The sequence below is a fragment of the Pleurodeles waltl genome, chromosome 6, assembly GCF_031143425.1.
Source record: "Pleurodeles waltl isolate 20211129_DDA chromosome 6, aPleWal1.hap1.20221129, whole genome shotgun sequence".
Classification (NCBI taxonomy): Eukaryota; Metazoa; Chordata; class Amphibia; order Caudata; family Salamandridae; genus Pleurodeles; species Pleurodeles waltl.
Window position 1 is genome coordinate 879772791 of NC_090445.1, and position 20111 is coordinate 879792901.

Sequence of the window (20111 nt, forward strand, 5' to 3'; positions counted from 1 at the left end):
AAGAAAATATGTAAAAGCATTAAGATGAAATAATGAGAATAAAAACAATTGTTCCAAGAACAAAAGAGTAGGTTGGCCTTTCTCAGCTAGAAGCTTGACCCCAAAGTGAGTTCAAATTATATGCAAGAATTGAAAAGGTTACAGACCTGAAGTCATAAACACTTGAATAGTTCCCTGCCATCTGCACAGGCCTTGGAATACCGCTAGAAAGTTAATTCTGATGAAAACAGCATAAAAGTATGTCTTTATCCATGAACCTTTGAAGTATATCTTTTGCATGGAAGACTATAAGCAGGTGACATTTTCCATGAATGTTCAGTTACAAACCCCCATTACAGATATAAAAGTGCATTGTAGCATGTTTGATTGGAAAACATAGCACAGTGGTACTATAAGGTGAGGTACATGAATGTAAAATTCAGTCTCATCAAGAACGCCCCACGACACAGCCACACCTCCGCCCTTCTAAGAGACCTACATTGGCTGCCTATGAACAAGAGAATCACCTTCAAGCTCCTGACCCACGCCTACAAGGCCCAACATGACGTCAGACCAGACTACCTCAACCACAGACTCTCCTTCTACACTCCAGCCAGACAACTCCGCTCTACCGACAAGGCCCTCGCCAATGTCCCCACATCCGGAAAACCACAGTCGGAGGAAGATCCTTCTCCCTCATTGCCACCAAGACCTGGAAAAACCCTCCCCATCCATCTCAGCAACCCCCCAACCTGTCATGGGGTGCAACCCCCCCAACCCGGTCGCTCCCCGCTCCGCCTTCCGCGCTACATCCCGTTTCCTTGCTGCTGCCTCCTTCTTTCTCCATTTCCAGCCGCTGCGGCCACTGCGGCACCACCCCCCTACCCCCTCCTTCTCACCGTTTCCTTTGCTGCCTCCTTCTTTCTCCTTTTCCCGCCGCTGCGTCCCCTGCGGCCCCAACCCCCTCCTCCTCACTGTTTCCTTTGCTGCCTCCTTCTTTCTCCTTTTCCCGCCGCTGCATCCCCTGCGGCCCCAGCCCTCTCATTCGCTAGGACCTCCCAGCTGCCACTCCCACCCTCCCCTCCTCTTATGGCAGCCGCAGCGCGGTAACAGGGAGCAACGTTTGACCCTGCTACTGCAGGCAGGTCGCTCCCCGCTCCGCCTTCCGCGCTCCATCCCGTTTCCTTGCTGCTGCCTCCTTCTTTCTCCATTTCCAGCCGCTGCATCCCCTGCGGCCCCACCCCCTCCTTCTCACCGTTTCCTTTGCTGCCTCCTTCTTTCTCCTTTTCCCGCCGCTGCGTCCCCAGCGGCCCACCCCCCTCCCCCCTCCTTCTCACCGTTTCTTTTGCTGCCTCCTTCTTTCTCATTTTCCTGCCGCTGCATCCCCTTCGGCCCCAACCCCCAGCCCTCTCATTCGCTAGGACCTCCCGCCTCCCAGCTGCCACTCCCACCCTCCCCTCCTCTTATGGCAGCTGTGGGGCGGTAACAGGGAGCAACCTTTCACCCTGCTACTGCAGGCAGGTCGCTCCCCGCTCCGCCGTCCACGCTCCATCCTGTTTCCTTGCTGCTGCCTCCTTCTTTCTCCATTTCCAGCCGCTGCTTCCCCTGTGGCCCCACCCCCTTCCCCCCTCCTTCTCACCGTTTCCTTTGCTGCCTCCTTCTTTCTCCTTTTCCCGCCGCTGCGTCCCCTGCGGCCCCACCCCCATCCTTCTCACCGTTTCCTTTGCTGCCTCCTTCTTACTCCTTTTCCCGCTGCTGCGGCCCCTGCGGCCCCACCCCCTCCCTCCTCCTTCTCACCGTTTCCTTTGCTGCCTCCTTCTTTCTCCTTTTCCCGCCGCTGCATCCCCTGCGGCCCCACCCCCTCCCCCCTCCATCTCACCGTTTCCTTTGCTGCCTCCTTCTTTCTCCTTTTCCCACCGCTGCGTCCCCTGTGGCCCCCCACTCCAGCCCTCTCATTCGCTAGGACCTCCCACCTCCCAGCTGCTACTCCCACCCTCCCCCCTCTTATGGCAGCCGCGACGCGGTAACAGGGAGCAACCTTTGACCCTGCTACTGCAGGCAGGTCGCTCCCAGCTCCGCCGTCCACGCTCCATCCCGTTTCCTTGCTGCTGCCTCCTTCTTTCTCCATTTCCAGCCGCTGCTTCCCCTGTGGCCCCACCCCCTTCCCCCCTCCTTCTCACCGTTTCCTTTGCTGCCTCCTTCTTTCACCTTTTCCCGCCGCTGCGTCCCCTGCGGTCCCAACCCGCTCCCCCTCCTTCTCACTGTTTCCTTTGCTGCCTCCTTCTTTCTCCTTTTCCCGCCGCTGCGTCCCCTGAGGCCCAACGCCCTCCCCCCCTCCTTCTCACCGTTTCCTTTGCTGCCTCCTTCTTTCTCCTTTTCCCGCCGCTGCGGCCCCTGCGGCCCCACCCCCCAGCCCTCTCATTCGCTCGGACCTCCCGCCTCCCAGCTGCCACTCCCACCCTCCCCTCCTCTTATGGCAGCCGCGGCGCGCCAAAGGCAAGCCCGTCTGCGACTGTCCACACCTGGACCACGCCCAGCACCAGAACCCCTGGCCCCAACAACAGCAACCCCACCAGCATTCACTACAACGCCGACACCCTCCGCCCACTCAACACCAGCAGAGACACCACCTGCTTCCAGACCTCTACAAAGAGCATGCACGGACCCTTCTCCTGCCACAACTGCAGCTTCACCTGCAACAGAGCCTACATACCTCCCAGGATCAAGACCAACCACCTCCATTGCATACTCCTCAGCACCCACTCAGCACGCAAGCACGCCATCGAAGTCTGGGACCTGCTCGACTCCACCTCCCCGGACGTGGCCTTTCTAACCGAAACTTGGTGGAACGACTCCTCAGCACCCAACATCGCCATAGCCATCCCGAACGGATACAAAGTCGCGTGCCGAGACCGCACCAACAGAACCGGAGGAGGCATAGCCATTGTCCACAAAGCCACCCTCGAAGTCAAAACCACCCTGGACGACTCCTTCAGCGCCCTCGAACTCCTTCACTTCCAAGTCCACACCGACCCCAACACCACGCTCAGAGGGACACTCATCTATAGACTCCCAGGACCCAGGGCACCTTTCTGCAATGCCATCGCCGACCTGGCCAGCACCCACGCACTCGCCTCCACGGACTACATCCTCCTCTGGGACCTGAACCTTCACCTCGAAAACAACAATGACACCAACTCCACCACCCTGACCGAAAACCTCGCCAATCTCGGCCTCACACAGCTCGTCAACACACCCACCCACCCAGCCGGTCACACCCTTGACCCCATCTTCTCCACAAGCAACCACGTCACCTTCAACCATACCTCCGAACTCTATTGGACCGACCACCACTGCATCCACTTCACCTTCAAGAAACAGACAGAACACCACCTCACTGAACAACCACCGTTGATGGGGCAAAGTCACTGAATTTCAACTAACCAACGCCCTAGCCCAGAATCCACCCGTCAACCCCACGACCCCGACATCGCAGCACACAACCTCAAGCTATGGATCAACGACTGTGCCGACCGCCTTGCTCCCCTCAGAAAGCCCTCCAACAACCATATCAACAAAAAAGCCACCTGGTTCACCGACGACCTCCAAGCCTCCAAACGCCACTGCCGAAAACTCAAGCAAATATGGCTACTTGAACGCACTCTAGACAACCACACGGCACTCAAGGATGCCACACGCAAACACCACCAACTCATCAGGCTAGCAAAAAGATCCTCCTTCAAAACCCACCTAGAAGACAACGCCCACGACTGCAAAGAACTGTTCAGCACTGTAAAAGAACTCTCCAACCCAAACGTCACCATCAACGACATCACCCCCTCCCAAGAACTATGCGACGCCCTAGCAACCGCCTTCCACCAAAAAATCACAGACATCCACAACAGCTTCAACTTCCCTCACACTCCAGATGCTCCTACCCCACCCACCACGAACTCCACCCGCTCCAGCCGACTGACCTCCTGGACCAACATCAGCGACGACGATACCTGCAAGACCATGAACTCCATCCACTCCGGATCACCATCAGACCCCTGCCCACACCACATCTTCAACAAAGCAGACACAGCCATCGCACCACACTTACGGAAAGCCATCAACATCTCCTTCGAAACTGCAACATTCCCGGAAAGCTGGAAACACGCCGAAATCAACGCCCTTCTCAAGAAACCATAGGCGGACCCCAAGGACCTGAAAAACATCCGGCCCATCTCTCTGCTCCCTTTCCCGGCGAAGGTCATCGAGAAAATCGTCAACACTCAGCTCACTCGGTACCTCGAAGACAACAACATCCTCGACCCCTCCCAGTCCGGCTTCAGACACAACCACAGCACCGAAACCACCCTCCTCGCCGCCACAGACGACATCAGAAGCCACCTCGACAACAGAGAACCATCAGCCCTCATCCTCCTAGACCTATCAGCCACCTTTGACACCGTCTGTCACCACACCTTAAAATCCCACCTCCACGCAGCAGGAATCCAGGACCAAGCCCTCGAATGGACCTCATCCTTCCTCACCGGCAGAACCAAAAGAGTCCGCCTCCCCCGTACAAATCCAAAGCCTTGAACATCATCTGCGGCGTACCCCAGGGCTCATCCCTCACCCACACTGGGTCCCTACCGACACCCACCGACAGCGCGCGAAACCTCAGCTTCACCCTCGACTCCTCACTCTCCATGTCAAAGCAGGTCAGTGCCATCTCCTCCTCCTGCTACAACACCCTCCGCATGCTTCACAGATTTTACAAATGGATCCCAACAGAAACAAGAAAAACAGTAACCCAGGCCCTCGTCAGCAGCAGACTCGACTACGGCAACGCCCTCTACACTGGTATCTCATCCAAACTCCTCCAACGCCTCCAAAACGCCTCCGCCCGACTCATCCTCAACATCCCTCGCCACTGCCACATCACCCCCCACCTAAGAGACGTTCACTGGCTCCCGTCAACAAGAGGATCACCTTCAAGCTCCTCACCCACGCACACAAGGCACTCCACAACACCGGACCATCATACCTGAACAACAGTCTCAGCTTCTACACCCCCACCCGACATCTCCGCTCCGCTAACCTCGCCCTCGCCTCCATCCCCCGCATCCGACGCAAATCTTCTGGTGGCAGATCATTCTCGTACCTCGCCGCCAAGACCTGGAACACCCTCCCGCCGGATCTACGACAGACCCAGGACCTTCTTTCCTTCACAAAACTCCTCAAGACTTGGCTCTTCGAGCAGTAGCAGCATCTCCCCCCCCCCCCAGTGCCTTGAAACCCTCACGGGTATGTAGCGTGCTTTACAAATTGTATGATTGATTGATAGTTCAAGAAGGACCTCAAGACCTGGCTCTTCGACTGATCCTCAGCACCCTTCCTACATCCTCCAGTGCCTTGAGACCCTCATGGGTGAGTAGCCGCACTTCACAAATCCCTGATTGATTGATTGCTTGAGTCTGTAGGCTTACATTTAACAGAGACTGAAAAAGGAGCTTTTCCCTTTAAGAACCAGGGATGTAACTCGACCCAGGATGCCTTGTACTGGCAGTTGTCTCTCTCACTCAGGCCCATATTTATACACAAAAGAGGTGCAAACTTGCAAAATAATTGTATTGTACGGCACAAAAAAGTATAAAAATGGGCCTCAATTTTTTACTCAGGGTAAAAGTGAAGCGAGGATGTTTATAACCATAGGTATCTCTATATGGCAGAATATACCAGCAGCCGGGGAGAATGGTGGGCCATTTGTAACTTCTATAAAGATTCCCACAATGCAAAACCAGGAATACGGGTAGATAATCTTTTCGCCTGCACTGTAGAATCTTCATTTATAGTTAGAAATGCCTGAATAGAGTAGCAAGCTTACTATACAGAAAAAGTGGCTGCAGGAACCAGTATAGCCTACTGAAAAAACACTCTATGTTCATTAAGATAAAACACATAAGCAAAAAGCTAATCCAGTATAAGCTCAAATAGAGATTCCTTAAAGCCTATTGTCAAACTCTAGCTTAAAATTGGGTACCAGAGTCTCGACAATAATGTCTGATGAAAGTGTGAGGTGATTTCCAATTTGCAGCTTTACAAATGTCTGCAACATTGCTAATGCATTCTGGTAGCTGCTTTTTCTCTTGTAGAATTAGTTTTTGGTTTCCCTAGGAAAGGTCTGTTTGAAATTTAAAAACATAATATAATACAAGCTAGCAATAGACTATTGGAGTTGCTACACCTTGCCTGATGTGCCCATAATTGACAAAGAGTTATGAAGATTTTCTCATCTCATTTGTCTCATTTGGATAGAAATGCAATACTCACCTCTTGTCTAGACACCGTAATGATCTTTCAGCAGGGCTTCATGGATAAGAAAAAAAGTTTGAAGTGTAACAGATTGATTAATATGAAAGTCACATACTACATTTGGTCGGAAAGCAGGGTAAATTCTAAGCACAAGCCTGCTGGAATGAAAAAACATAAAACGTTCTCTTGAAAGTAAAGCTTTTAGTTCACTAACTCTTCTTGCTGATGTGATAGCAATTAAGAATGCAATATCCCATGAAAGATGTTATAATGAACCCTTTGGAATGGATTCATACATCTATGAAGAACTAGAATTAGCTCTCTTAAAAGAGATGGGCTTATCAAGGGGGAAATACTTTTTTGAGTCCCTCCAGAAAGTCTTTAACAACAGGAATTTTTTAAAAACAATTCATGATGAGCTGATTTCTCGTGTACTGTTATAGCAGATAGGTGAACATTTTTCAAAGACAATTGGAGTTTGGATGTTGCTAACTGCAGAAAATATGGAATAAGAACTTCCTTTTGACACAAAATCAGGTCATAGCCTTTAGACTGACACAATATATAGAACCTTTTCCATTTCAGCACTTAACAGGATCTTGTTGAAGGATGTTACACTTCTTTTAAAATGTGCCTGCATTCTAGTGAAAGATTTAAGTCTCCATATTGCCTGGCTTTAGGAGCCATTCAGGTGAATTCAAAGATTGGGGGTTTGGGCGGTGAATATGTCCCTGAAGTCCAAACAAAACCCAATCTGATACATATGGCAATCTCCAGTATTTGATTATTGAATGGTCCAAGAGATCTAGAAACCACAACTGTCTCACCCAATTTGGAGCTATTAATATCATCTTGATATTGGATTTTGTACAGTTTGACAATAAGCTTTGGAATGACTGGAATTGGAGGAAAAGCATAGACAAATGGTGTTGACCAGTCTATACAAATAGCATTGCCGAACAAAATGCGTCTTTGTACCCTGATATCAAGTCTTGGCATTTTTTGTTTTGTTTTGTGGTGAATAAATCTAATATTGGGAAACCCCATTTTGTGAAAGACAGATGATATTTTATTCTTCATTGTTTAAAACCCAATCGTGATTTTCTTTGTGGTGACGGCTTAGAAAACATGCCTCCTGGTTCATTTTACAGGAATATGAATCACTGCAAGATTTATTCGTCTAGCCAGTGCCAAGAGCCACACCCCTTCTGTTTGGAGGGATAGATGTCTTGATATGGTACCTCCCTGTTTGTTTGTATAAATCATGACGGTGGAATTGTCTGTTTGGCTCATTATGTTGTTTGATCTCAAATGTGGTAGGAAAGGTAAAAGAGCAAGATAGACTGCTTTCTGTTCTATCAGGTTGAGTTGATGAGTTTGTTCCTTTGGAGGACAAAAGGCTTTGAACCATTTAATTGTCTAGATGTTCTTCCCAGCCTGTTCAAGAGGCATTTGTTACTAGGAGAGTATTTGGGATTTTCAATTGAAATTCCCTTCACAAGATTCATACTGCAGCACAACTAAGTTGGAGATTGTTTTGCTTGAATCATTAGAAGAAGATGGTCTACCCAGTTGTCTCTTCCATGACCACTGGTCTACTAAACACTGTTGGAGAGGCCACATATGCAGTCTCATATTTAGGACTATGTAGAAGCAGCATGCCATGGACCCTAGGAGAAAGGCAATTTGACGAGTGGCCGGATTGCATGTTTTCTTTAGAGTGAGACATTTTTGGCTGTTAGATAATATTCTCTCCTGGAAAAGATAACCTTTTTCTGTTTTTGTTTCTATGAATGCTGCTAAGTCAACAAGAGCCTACCTGGGTTCTCCGACTGATTTTTGTAAGTTGATATTAAATTCTAGACGCTCCAGAAGAGATCATCTTTTTTTGCTTTTGTTTGAGTATTTGCATTTATACGTTAATCATCTATGATATGAATATATATACATTTTCTCTTATTATAGATGTGCTGTGACTCCTGCCATGCATTTTGCAAATGTTCTTGGGGCAGGCTTGAGGCCAAATGTTTATTCCTGATGTGAGGAAAAGTGTGAGGATGTGACAACATTGTAAACTTCACTTTTTCTTAGGATGAATTTGTTTAGTAGACGCAGATCTAATGTTCTACAGTACTGAATGGGGTAGGTTTTCTTAATAACTACAAAATACCTGGAGTATGTTAATTGATTTTGATGTTGTAAAAGGACTCTTTGTACTGCCTTTTTGGCTATTAGGAGTAGGATGTTAATTTTGGAGGCATACAAGATGGAGGAGTCCTGAAGCAAATGTAATAACCCCTTTGAATGACGCTCAGTACCTATTTGTCAGTTATCAATATCCTCTCTTCTTGGTGATTTAGCACCATTTCCAGTACAGAAGTGGATAAATGAAAGGGGGTAGTTGAAGCATCATTGTTTATTTCCGGAAGAACTTCTTCCTCTGATTGCAAAGTTTTTGACAGTGGCCATTTTCTTATCTGATATTCCCTATGATATTGAGGCTTTTGATTTTGTTTTTGTTGAGGCTGGTAAGACCATTTTTAGGATACTGTACCCACTGCTGGAAGAAACTGCGTTCTTTTGGCCTTTATTGTCTGTAGAATTCTTCTGTTCTTCCAATCAAACCACCTCAAGAGTCTTGGCTTAATTTTTAATGTAAAGCATCCCTTGCTCTGTATGTTGAACAAATAAAGAAGTTCCTGAGAACGGTAGATTAGCAATTTTTAGTTGAGCTTTGGGTTTTAAGGAAGATAGCCTCAACCAAGAAGTTCTTCTTATCAATTGCCAGGGCAATATTTTGTTGCAGAAAGCTCTGCAGAATTCACTGCAGCACTAATTTCTTGATTTGCCACAAAAGAACCTTCATTTACTATTTCCATAAAGTGTTGTTGCAGATGTTTTAGCAGCCATTTGTTAGTTCTTTATGCCATCACAAATCTCCCTGTGATCTCTTCATTTTTGATGTGTGTGGATGCTAGTCCACACACTTTTTGCCATTAGCATCCATTCTCTTGCTCTCTCTTTCAGGGGGTGCAGCAGATTCTGGAACTGACGACTGTTTACATCCAACTGCTGTTGCCATCATCAAATTCGATTTAAGGTCTGATATGAAGAAGGATGGCTCTTAATCAGGAAGTCTATACTTCTTAAGCAAGCAAGGTGTTATCGCTTTTACTGTGGCAGGAGTTATAAACTTTTCTTTAGCAATCTCTAGCAACTCTGAAACTAGAGGTCACAACGTCTTTGGTGCTGATTTGGGTTAAAAGTGTCTAAAACAACTGACACCAATGGTTGAGGTATTTCCAAAGGAATATTAAGCTTTGTTGCACCCCTTGCTAGAACTTCCTGAAAAGTAATGATATAATCCACTGGGGATGTTTTAGTTGGAGATTATGTAGGAGACCTAGGTGTATATGATGTGATATTTGCATCTGTTTCAGGAGATTGTGAGTGAGGACAATCAGTAGAAGGGTATTACACAGGCACGTTATTTTAGCCTAGGCCTGTGGCTTGTGCCTTTTCACTTTGAGACAGGCATTTCTATTCCTTTTCATTTTAGCAAATTTCTTTCAGTGGAGGTATTTTCATTATTTTATCAGCTTGTCCCTTTGTACAGAATTCTGTTATTGTTTTCTACGCACAACCTTTTAATTCTGTACTTCATTCAAGGCTGAACTTGATAAGCTAGTTATTGCCGGCACACAGCGTTTATCATGTCCCCAACTCTTATACACAGAAATAAATGTGTTGTCACATCAGGGCAGTTTTCTCAGAACACCAGATGTTTTATCATAAAAACATCTCACTGCCCCCTACACGATAGAGGGGAGTTCCAACCAGTTGCCATCATATACTGCATGTCGCCTTTGCAGTTTGTGCTGAGACCTGAAGCAGTCTCTTCCTCCATGGGTATGATTCGTTGTAGACCAACAGACCTCTTCCTTACCTACAATCACATATATGGGGAATGAGGTTCTACCGGGAGCATGATGGGCAGATTAGGACTTACACTGCCATGCTCTTGAATAGAACCTTAGTAGTGCAAGTAGGGATTCTAGAACCATTGTTGGGGCAGTATGGTGGGACTTTTCTTATGCTTCACTTTCCTTGTCACTGCCTTGCTTTTTTATGTTTCATCATCCTCATAATCACAAAACAAGCCTTTTGATAAAGAATGCGGTTGATTCAATAACACTTATTGAACCTAGTCCTGCTTCTGTTGTGCCTCTGTATGAGTGAGACATATGTGACTGAGACAAAGGGGTAAGATCTGTTCCACCACGATTTCCCTGAGAAATCCTGATTTTGTGCTAAGGGCTGCCCAAAATCACCTTTTACTCTTAGGTGCTGGTGAGGTGCTATTAGCTGGATGGAAGGGTTGGGCCGCCAGCTGTCACTCAGCATAGGATCAGACTCAGTCCCTTGCACTCTGTGGTTCTGCTGTCCAAATTCAGCAGTTTAATTACTATAACAAGAGTCTTTCCGACAGAAGGAAGTCTATGTCTTCATGATCTGACAGGAGATGGAGTTTTCCATTTTCTGACTGGTAACATGTAAGTCTCCTTTGATGTTTTTCTTGGAGGTCACAAATAAAATGGAAATAGAGGAGCCTGAACAGGATCTTCAAAAGGAATAACAGGCATTACATATTTATAAGGAAGTGGAGCCAAGTCACAATAATAAGTTTAGGAATATCAAGATGGGGGAAAATATTGTTTCCTTCCTGGATCGTTTTGCAGACTGATGTTAATCATGTACCGAATAGTGTGAAGCTAGGGATACAGAAGAATATAAAGTCTATAACGTTGAGTGTGATACAGACTATGCCTTGGCTACCTGCAAGGGCAGTACAGATCATTTTTGTCTCTTTGGGGTCAATGGTGATGCAGTCAATGGTCAGTGGAGTGTTTTTGACACTCAAGGTGACACTGTAGACAGCAGACATTGTGCCTTCAACAATGTACACACCAATTATGGATGTTTTCTTGACATTTAGAGTGAATGATGGTGTTATTGTTTCAACGTAAGCATTGTCTGACCTGAGTATTGATCTGAAGTTGTAGAATCCTCCTTTGATGATGAACAGGTCATCACAGAAGACTTCGAATGCATTCTTCGAGATCTCAACGTCATTCTTCTGTGTCACCTGGAATGATGTTGTCTTTGTTTTTTGTGATCTTCCTCCGTGAGGATATTTCTTAGAGGAAATAGGTTTCATTTATAAGAATTCACCTTTTAAAATAGTGCATAGTTGGTACACATTGATAAATGATTATAAACTTGAGATCAGTTAATGGTTCTGGGTGTTGTGTGTTTTTGGACAACCAACAAATACTATTAATCACTTTGACTGGAAAAATCTGATGGGGGTAACAGCATAATAATTGTGAAGATCAGCCATCAGGGCAAAAAGTAGAGAAGAAAATAATGCCACCTACTTCTAAGTTTTCCTACTTACATACATTTGTTTCTGTTTCAATTAATAGTTTATTTGGTAAAACAAGAGATGTACACCAATGACTCATTGCTAAATCTAGAATTATGTATAATCAGAAATGTACAGCTTTCTGGGTTTGCCCATCACTTCCATACCTCTTTTCTCCGCAAACTACAAGTAGTTAAAACTGCAAGAATAGAAAATATTGACTACAACGTAAAAAATTGCAATGCAAAAACAATGATGAAATATGTTTTTAACAACTCTGCCTATTCCCTAAACCTGGGAATAGGATGTTTGTAGCATATGTAGCAGACCTTTTTGTTGATGCCAATCTTCGAAAAAACACAATTTCTTGTAACTTTGCTTAAAGAAAAATGTTTCCACATTTTGACTATTTTCGTGGTTCTCTCCAAGAGTATCTACAAACCTTGGGTACCTCTAGTATCACCAACACGTGGGGAAAAGGATGTAAATTTGACCTGGAAATCTTTTGTGGTAAAATATTGTGAAGGCTTAAGCACAAACTGCTCCACATATAAAAAAAGATTCAGCACCAAAAGCATTGCTTCAGAGCCTCAGCACTTAAGAGGTTAGGGAAGCCAGGAATACTGTAAAATCAGTTGAAGAAAACTGGATTTGGTTATAGATGATGGAAGCACGAAAAGCCATTTCCCTTTCTGAGCTAAGGCATAGAAAGCTGCAAAAGAACCATTATTCTAACTTTTAGGTAAAAGTATGCAGTGCAACAAGCACTGTTACAATTCAATGGATCTTAAACTCTGTTATCTTTGCCACTGTAACCCTGTGCAGCTAGTCTAAGAGTGGACAGTGACAAAAACCTCCTAAGAGTGCTAATGTTGCAGCACTTTGTATAAACTGAAGAAAAACCAAGAGACACTGTAGGTATGCCATAAAGGGGAAATAACTGCAGCGAAATTGGGATCCTACAGTAAATGTTGTTACACACTGAGCAGGGAGAATAATCTTCAATACAAAAAGATGGAAATATAAGGACTTGCTAATGTCTTGATTTGACATTGCAACCAAATGTCAGAGTGAAAAACTGAATCCCAGACTCCTTTCCAGTGAATGAAAAACATGTAACCACAGAGATCTGCACAAACTGTGCTCATCATATCAGTACTGCCAGAACTTAACATGAGCTATTGCCTGCCCATTCAGCCCTGGCGCTACTTCAAGAACAGTTAGAGCGCATTGTCAATGTCCGACTTTTGCCCCTCTGATAAGGAGATAATTTCACATCATCAGCATGCATTTGTATTTCAAAGCCATAGAACTGAATGATGTCAAAGGCTTGACATGAAGTTTGAAAAGGCAGACGTTTTTTTAAAAACAAGGATCCCTGAAAACACTGCCTGGCAAATACTTTGTAGAGAATGGAGCAAAGGATATCCCATTTCACATGATCAAAGAGGAATGATCTAAACCAGCTGAAGATGGTCTGAAATGTTTGATGGAGTTTAATAAATTGTGGAAAAAGGATTCAAAAGAACCAAGGGCTCCTCTGACCCCGGGGTCAGTTTCTGTTGCCCCTCCCTGTGCAGCTCCACCTGTTGCTGCTACTGCTGCTGCCTCGAGCAAACTGAGAGCCTGCCTGGCTGTCAGTTCAAGGCCCACCTCCACCCGCAGGCTCCCATCTGCGCCTCATCCGTGATGGCCTAGTAGGCACCTGAAAGCAAGTATCTTCTGACTCTCTTGACTTCTGCCTTTACTTCTGTTTTTTACATCTGTCTTTTATTCCATTTTTCTCCCTCTTCTCTCTTACTCTCTCCTTTCACTCTTCACTGTTTTTCCCCGCACGGCTGCTGTCCCTGTGTCTCTGTCTCCTCCCCCCCTCTCAGCGCTTTTCCCGCCCTCCCACCCTCCCGCCTGCAAGCTGACCGAAAACCCCTGAATGTGCCAACAACGAAGCCCCCTCTCCCAAGGAAACCAGCAGGAAACCTAATGGTTTATGGCAGACCTACAAGAATCTAAACGCTCTGCAGACGACTGGAACAGAAATGGAGGAACAGCAAATCAACTGAAGACTGCACAGCCTACAAGAATGCAGTCACCACGCACCACCAGAACATCAGGGACGCCAAAAAAGCTGTCATTCGAGAACGCCTCAGCACCAGCGATCACAACAGCAAAGAGTTCTTCACCATCGACAAAGAGCTCACGAACCCGGGACAGACACCTAATCAATCCTGCCCTCCCATGACCTCTGCAACAACCTCGTCACCTTCTTTCACCAAAAAATCCAGGAAATTTACAAAGACTTCAGGAACCAAAACCCGTCCATCACCGTCCACCACAAAAGACCTAGCACCTCACCAGATCCTGAACTTCTAGACCCCATCACCAAAGAGGACACCCAAAGACTCATGAACTACATTCACTCGGGAGCACCATCGGATCCGTGACCTCATCATATCTTCAACCTGGCCAGTGCCACCATAGCACCGGAACTTTGTCGAACTATCAACCGATTCTTTGAGACCGCCACCTTCCCATCAGACTGGAAGCATGCCGAGATCAACCCACTGTTCAGGAAACCCACAACCGAACCAAGGGAGCTGAAAAACTACAGACCCATCTCTCTGCTCTCTTTCCCAACCAAAGTAACGGAAAAGGTCGTCAACCAGCAACTCACCGAATTCCTCCAGACACACCAAATCCTAGACCCATCCCAATCCAGATTCAGAAGCAACCACAGCACTGAAACTGCACTCCTAGCAGCCACCAATGACATACGCATCATACTAGACCACGGAGGCACGGCCACACTAATCCTCCTCAACCTCTCCTCTGCATTTGACACTGTCACCCACTCCACCCTCTGCACCAGACTACACGATGCAGGCATCCAAGATAAAGCAATGGATTGGATCAGGTCCTTCCTCACCGGAAGAACACAGAGTGTCAGACTACCGCCATTCACGTCAGAACCCAAAGACACATGCTGCGGAGTCCCTCAAGGATCTTCTCTCAGCCCAACACTTTTCAACATCTATGTGGCCCTGCTTAACAAGATCATCAAACAAATGGGCAAAACATAGTCTCCTATGCTGACGATACCCAACTGATCCTCTCCCTGTCCAAGGACTCTGCAAAGGCCAAGAGAAATTTCCACAACGGGATGAGAGCAGTAGCCACCTGGATGGCAGCCATCTGCCTCAAACTCAACTTGGACTAGACAGAGAACCTCGTTATCGGCTCCACCCCTTCCACTTGAAATGGCCCACCGCACTGGGACACGCCCCCACCCCCAGGGACCACGCCCTCAATCTGGGCATCATCCTGACTCCTCATTATTCATGATCCACCAGGTCAACCTCATCTCATCATTAAGCTTCCATACCCTCCAACTCCTGTGAAACATTTTCAAGTGGATACCCTTCGACACGAAGAAGACAGTCACCCAAGCACTCTTCACTAGCAAACTGGACTATGGCAACGCACTCTATGCCGGCATCACAAAGAAACTATAATCGAGACTACAAAGAATCCAGAATGCAGCAGGCAGACTCATCCTGGACATCCCCTGACACAGCCACATCTCTTCCCACCTCGGAGACCTACACTGGCTCCCAGTCAACAAACGCATCACATACAACCTCCTGATCCACACCTACAAGGCACTGCACAACACAGGACTGGCATACCTCAACCACTGCCTTGCCTTCTATGTACCCAACAGCCATCTCTGTTCTTCCCAGCTCGCCCTTGCAGCTGTTCCCAAGATCCAGAAAAGCACAGTAGATGGAAGATCCTTCTCTTACCTTGCAGACCGGACATGGAACATGCTACCTCTCATGCTTGGGTAGACCGCATCACTGAAGCAGTTCAGGAAGGACCTCAAGACCTGGATCTTTGACTGAGCAGCACACCCACAACCAGCGCCTTGAGACCCTACTGGTGATTAGCCGCACTTTAGAAATCACTGATTGATTGATTGATTGATTGTAAGGGTAAGAGTAATAGTTACTTTAGGGCACTGGTGACTTTCAGTGGTTTAATTAGTTTTAAAAAATTACCTTTTAACTGACATTTTCACGTAACAATAACATCCGTTTAACCTTTATTTTTTCAGTGAAGTTCTAAGGTTTTTTTATTAATGTAAACTAAGTTATTATTACAAAGCCTAACTATAACATCACTTTAACGTTTGTTTTTCCAGTGACTGAACTAAGATGTTCATTATGAGGTTGTCCACAGGGCCCAAACCCTGCACCCAATCCCCTCTTTTTATTTTTTTTGGTGCGCTGCAGGTTGGCAGATTAGCTGCAATTCTCCTAGGGTGTCACAGTGAGCATCCCCATGGATCCACAGGACTCTAAACATAACCATTTTTTAATTTGACCCCTGGTGGGCCAGAGAGACACCTCCCCACACAAGGCGTAGGGGGTACGAATAACCCATAACCTGCACTGCTTTACTATTTTATTAATAGCTTTGCTGTTCCTTGACAAACCCGTATGAAACTTTCCAAAGGAAAAGTCCATTCACTGCAGCTCCTTCATGGAAAATTTCAATCAAGCAGTGGCCAAGAAGAAGGAGTGGTCCCCAAAGTGTATGAGGTAAACATATATATAATTACATTAATATATATATATATATATATATATATATATATATACTCACTTAACAAACCAAAGGTTACTGTGACATAAAAGTTAGGCTCACATTGTAAGCGTACAAAACCATAGAAATTCTCCTGCTAGAGTTATCTCAAGTAACTATAACTTGTGCCCTAAGGTAACTATAACTTGTGCTCTGCCCCATCCCCCGGCCACACGGCCACTCTTCCCTGGCCAATTGTGGCCCCGGATACCCCCTCCCCTGGGGTTCAGCATTAATATATGTAATTTTGGGGGGGAGGAGGGATGCAAGGACCCTATCTCCCAGGGCCTGGGGTTAATATATTTTTTTTTTTGTGGAGAGGGCTGCGTGGGCCCTCTCCCTGGGATGATCTCGGCCAGGGACTCCATCCCGCGAGGCCGGCCTAAACATTTTATTTTTTATGGGGAAGGGGGCCACACCCAGGCTGATCTCGGCCCCGGGCACCTCATCCTCCGGGACTAAGCCATGTCACACAGGGCACCCTCAGGGCAGCCAGTCACCACCGTTGGAGGTCTGAGGGGGAGCCTGAAGCCCCCCCTGGCCCTAGCTGGCTCCCTGCCTCCTGCGGGAGCCAGCATTGCTGTCACAGAGCAGGAGCTGCTAAACAAGCACTTCCCTTTCTGTGAAAGCAATTGTTTCCTATGTTTCCCTGCCCGCATGTCTGCAGGCAGGGAAACAGAGGAAAACTCAGCTTCCAGCAAGTGAGAGTTGTTTGACAGGGCAGGCACCTCAGGAGATTGGAAGCCGGGCTTGGGGGGTGATGGTCCGAGGCCATTAATAGCTCCAGGAGGAGGGCCCCTCCTTTACTTCTGCACAGGGCCAGCCCTGGGGAGGTGGTGGTCCCTGAAGCCAAAAAAAACCTGGGAGGGGTGCCATGCGGCCCCCTCGCACTTTCCTTTCTGCCATGTCCCGGGGAGGTGGCGGTCTCTGGGACAATTATAAAAGGATGTATGATGGAGCAACAAATGCGTTTACAACGCATGCCTTTACACTGCGGTCTTTACAACTACTGCGTCTTTACCATGCATGCCTTTACCACGCATACCTTTACAACAAATTTAGTTGTAAAAGCATGTTTGGTAATATAACATGCATGGTAAATCACCCCACGCCCTGCCCCCTAAATCTGACATCAATCTCCGCCTGCCCAAGCCCTTAAAACTTTCCCTTCCAACCCCTGCCCAGAGCACTAACCCCCCGGCCTACCCTGCCCTGACCTAAAACCTATCGCCAACTTTCCTAAACACTACCCGACCCCTCACCCTGTCCTAAACTCTAAAACCTACCCTGGCCTAAAAACGACTCTACCTGTCCTAAAAACTATCCTGAACCCTGCCCTAAACCATAACCCATACCCTGGCCTAAAAACTACCCTTCCCTAAAAACTACTTCTACCCTTGCCCCGAAACCTAAAACCTACCCCGCCCTGTCCTAAAAACTACCCCAACCCCCGCCCTAAACCCTAAAACGTAACCTGCCCTGTAGTAAAAACTACACCTCCCCCACCCGAACCCTAAAAGCTATCCTGTCCTAACACCTACCCTGCCCTGTCCTAAAAACTACCTGGCCCCCACCACCTCCGCCCTAAGCCCTAAAACGTACCCTGTCCTAAAAACTACCCCACCCTTTCCTAAAAACTGCTCCAGACCCCATTCTGAACACTAAACCTACCCTGCCCTGTCCTAAAAACTACTCCAACCACCTGTCTTCACCCTAAACCCTAAAAGCTACCTTGCCCTGTCCCAAAACCTACCTGCCCTGTCTTAAAACTACCCGACCCCCTGCCCTAAACCCTAACACCCACACTGTCCTGTCCTAAAAACTACCCCAACCCCCACCCCACCTAAACCCTACAACCTTCCCCACCCTGTCCTAAAAACTGTCCCCCGCCCCACCCTGTCCTAAAAACTATCCTATCCCCCCACCCCACCCTGAATCCTAAAACCTACCCCACCTTGTCCTAAAAATTACCCAGACCCCGCCTTCACCCTAAACCCTAAAACCTACCCTTCTCTTGTCCTAAAACCTACCCTGCTCTGTCCTAAAAACTACCCAACCCCCGCTCTAAACTCTAAAACCTACCCTGTCCTAAAACATACCCCACCCTGTCCTAAAAACTACCCTGGCACCCGCCTTCATCCTAAAACCTACCCTACTCCTGTCCTAAAACCTATCCAGCGCTGTCCTAAAAACTACCCTGAATCCCTGCCCTAAACCCTAAAACCTACCCTGTCCTAAAAACTACCCGACCCCCTGCCCTAAACCCTAAACCCACACTGTCCTGTCCTAAAAACTACCCAGACCCCACACCCCACCCTAAACCCTAAAACCTACCTTGCCCTGTTCTAAAACCTACCCCGCTCTGCCCTAAAAACTACCCAACCTCGCTCTAAACCCTAAAACCTACCCTGTCCTAAACCCTACACTGTCCTAAAAACGACCCCGTCCCCCACCCCACCCTGAATCCTAAAACCTACCCCACCCTGTCCTAAACACGACCCCGCCTTCACCCTAAACCCTGAAACCTACCCTTCCCCTGTCCTAAAACCTACCCCGCTCTGTCCTAAAAATTACCCGATCCCCGTCTAAACCCTAAAACCTACCCTGTCCTAAAACCTACCCCACCCTGTCTTGAAAACTCCCCCTACCCCGCCTTCACCCTAAAACCAACCCTAGTCCTGTCCTAAAACCTACCCCGCGCTGTCCTAAAAACTACCCTAAACCCCCACCCTAAACCCTAAAACCTACCCTGTCCTAAAACCTATGCCGCCCTGCCCTAAAAACTACCCAACCCCCAGCCCTAAACCCTAAAACCTACACCGTCCTGTCCTAAAAACTACTGCGACCCCTGCCCGCCCCACCCTAAACCCTAAAACCTACCCTGTCCTAAACCCTACCCTGTCCTAAAAACTACCCCGCCCCCACCCCACCCAGATTCCTAAAACCTACCCCACCCTGTCCTAAAAACAACCCTGCCTTCACCCTAAACCCTGAAACCTACCCTTCCCCTGTCCTAAAACCTACCCCGCTCTGTCCTAAAAACTACCCGACCCCCGTCTAAACCCTAAAACCTACCCTATCCTAAAACCTACGCCACCCTGTCCTAAAAACTCCACCTGCCTTCACCCTAAAACCTACCCTACTCCTGTCCTAACACCTACCCTGCACTGTCCTAAAAACTACCCTAAACCCCCGCCCTAAAACCTACCCTGTCCTAAAACCTACGCTGCCCTGTCCTAAAAACTACCCCACCCTCTGCCCTAAACCCTAAAACCTACACCGTCCTGTCCTAAAAACTACCGCGACCCCAACCCCACCCCACCCTAAACCCTTAAACCTACCCTGCCCTGTCCTAAAACCTACCCCTCTCAGTCCTAAAAACTACCCGACCCCACTCTAAACACTAAAACCTACTCTGGCCTAAAACCTACCCCACCCTGTCCTAAAAACTATCTGACCCCTGCCTTCACCCTAAAACCTACCCTACTCCTGTCCTAAAACTTACCCCATGCTTTCCTAAAAACTACCCTGACCTCCAGCCCGAAACCTTAAAACCTTCCCTGTCCCAAAATCTACTCTGCCCTGTCTTAAAAACTACCCGACCCCCTGCCCTAAACCCTAAAACCTACACTGTCCTGTCCTAAAAACTAACCAAACCCCCACCCCACCCTAAACCCCAAAACCGTACCCCTGCCCTGTCCTAAAACCTACCCGCTCTGTCCTAAAAACTACCCAACCCCGTTCTAAACCCAAAACCTTCCCT

At 47.4% G+C, this 20111-nt stretch overlaps 1 protein-coding gene across 2 annotated transcripts in view; it reads right to left on the bottom strand.

Moving 5' to 3' along the window:
- Positions 1-20111, bottom strand: part of HPSE2 (heparanase 2 (inactive)) — a 2071112-nt gene that overhangs the window by 1569587 nt on the left and 481414 nt on the right. The window lies entirely within an intron of this gene.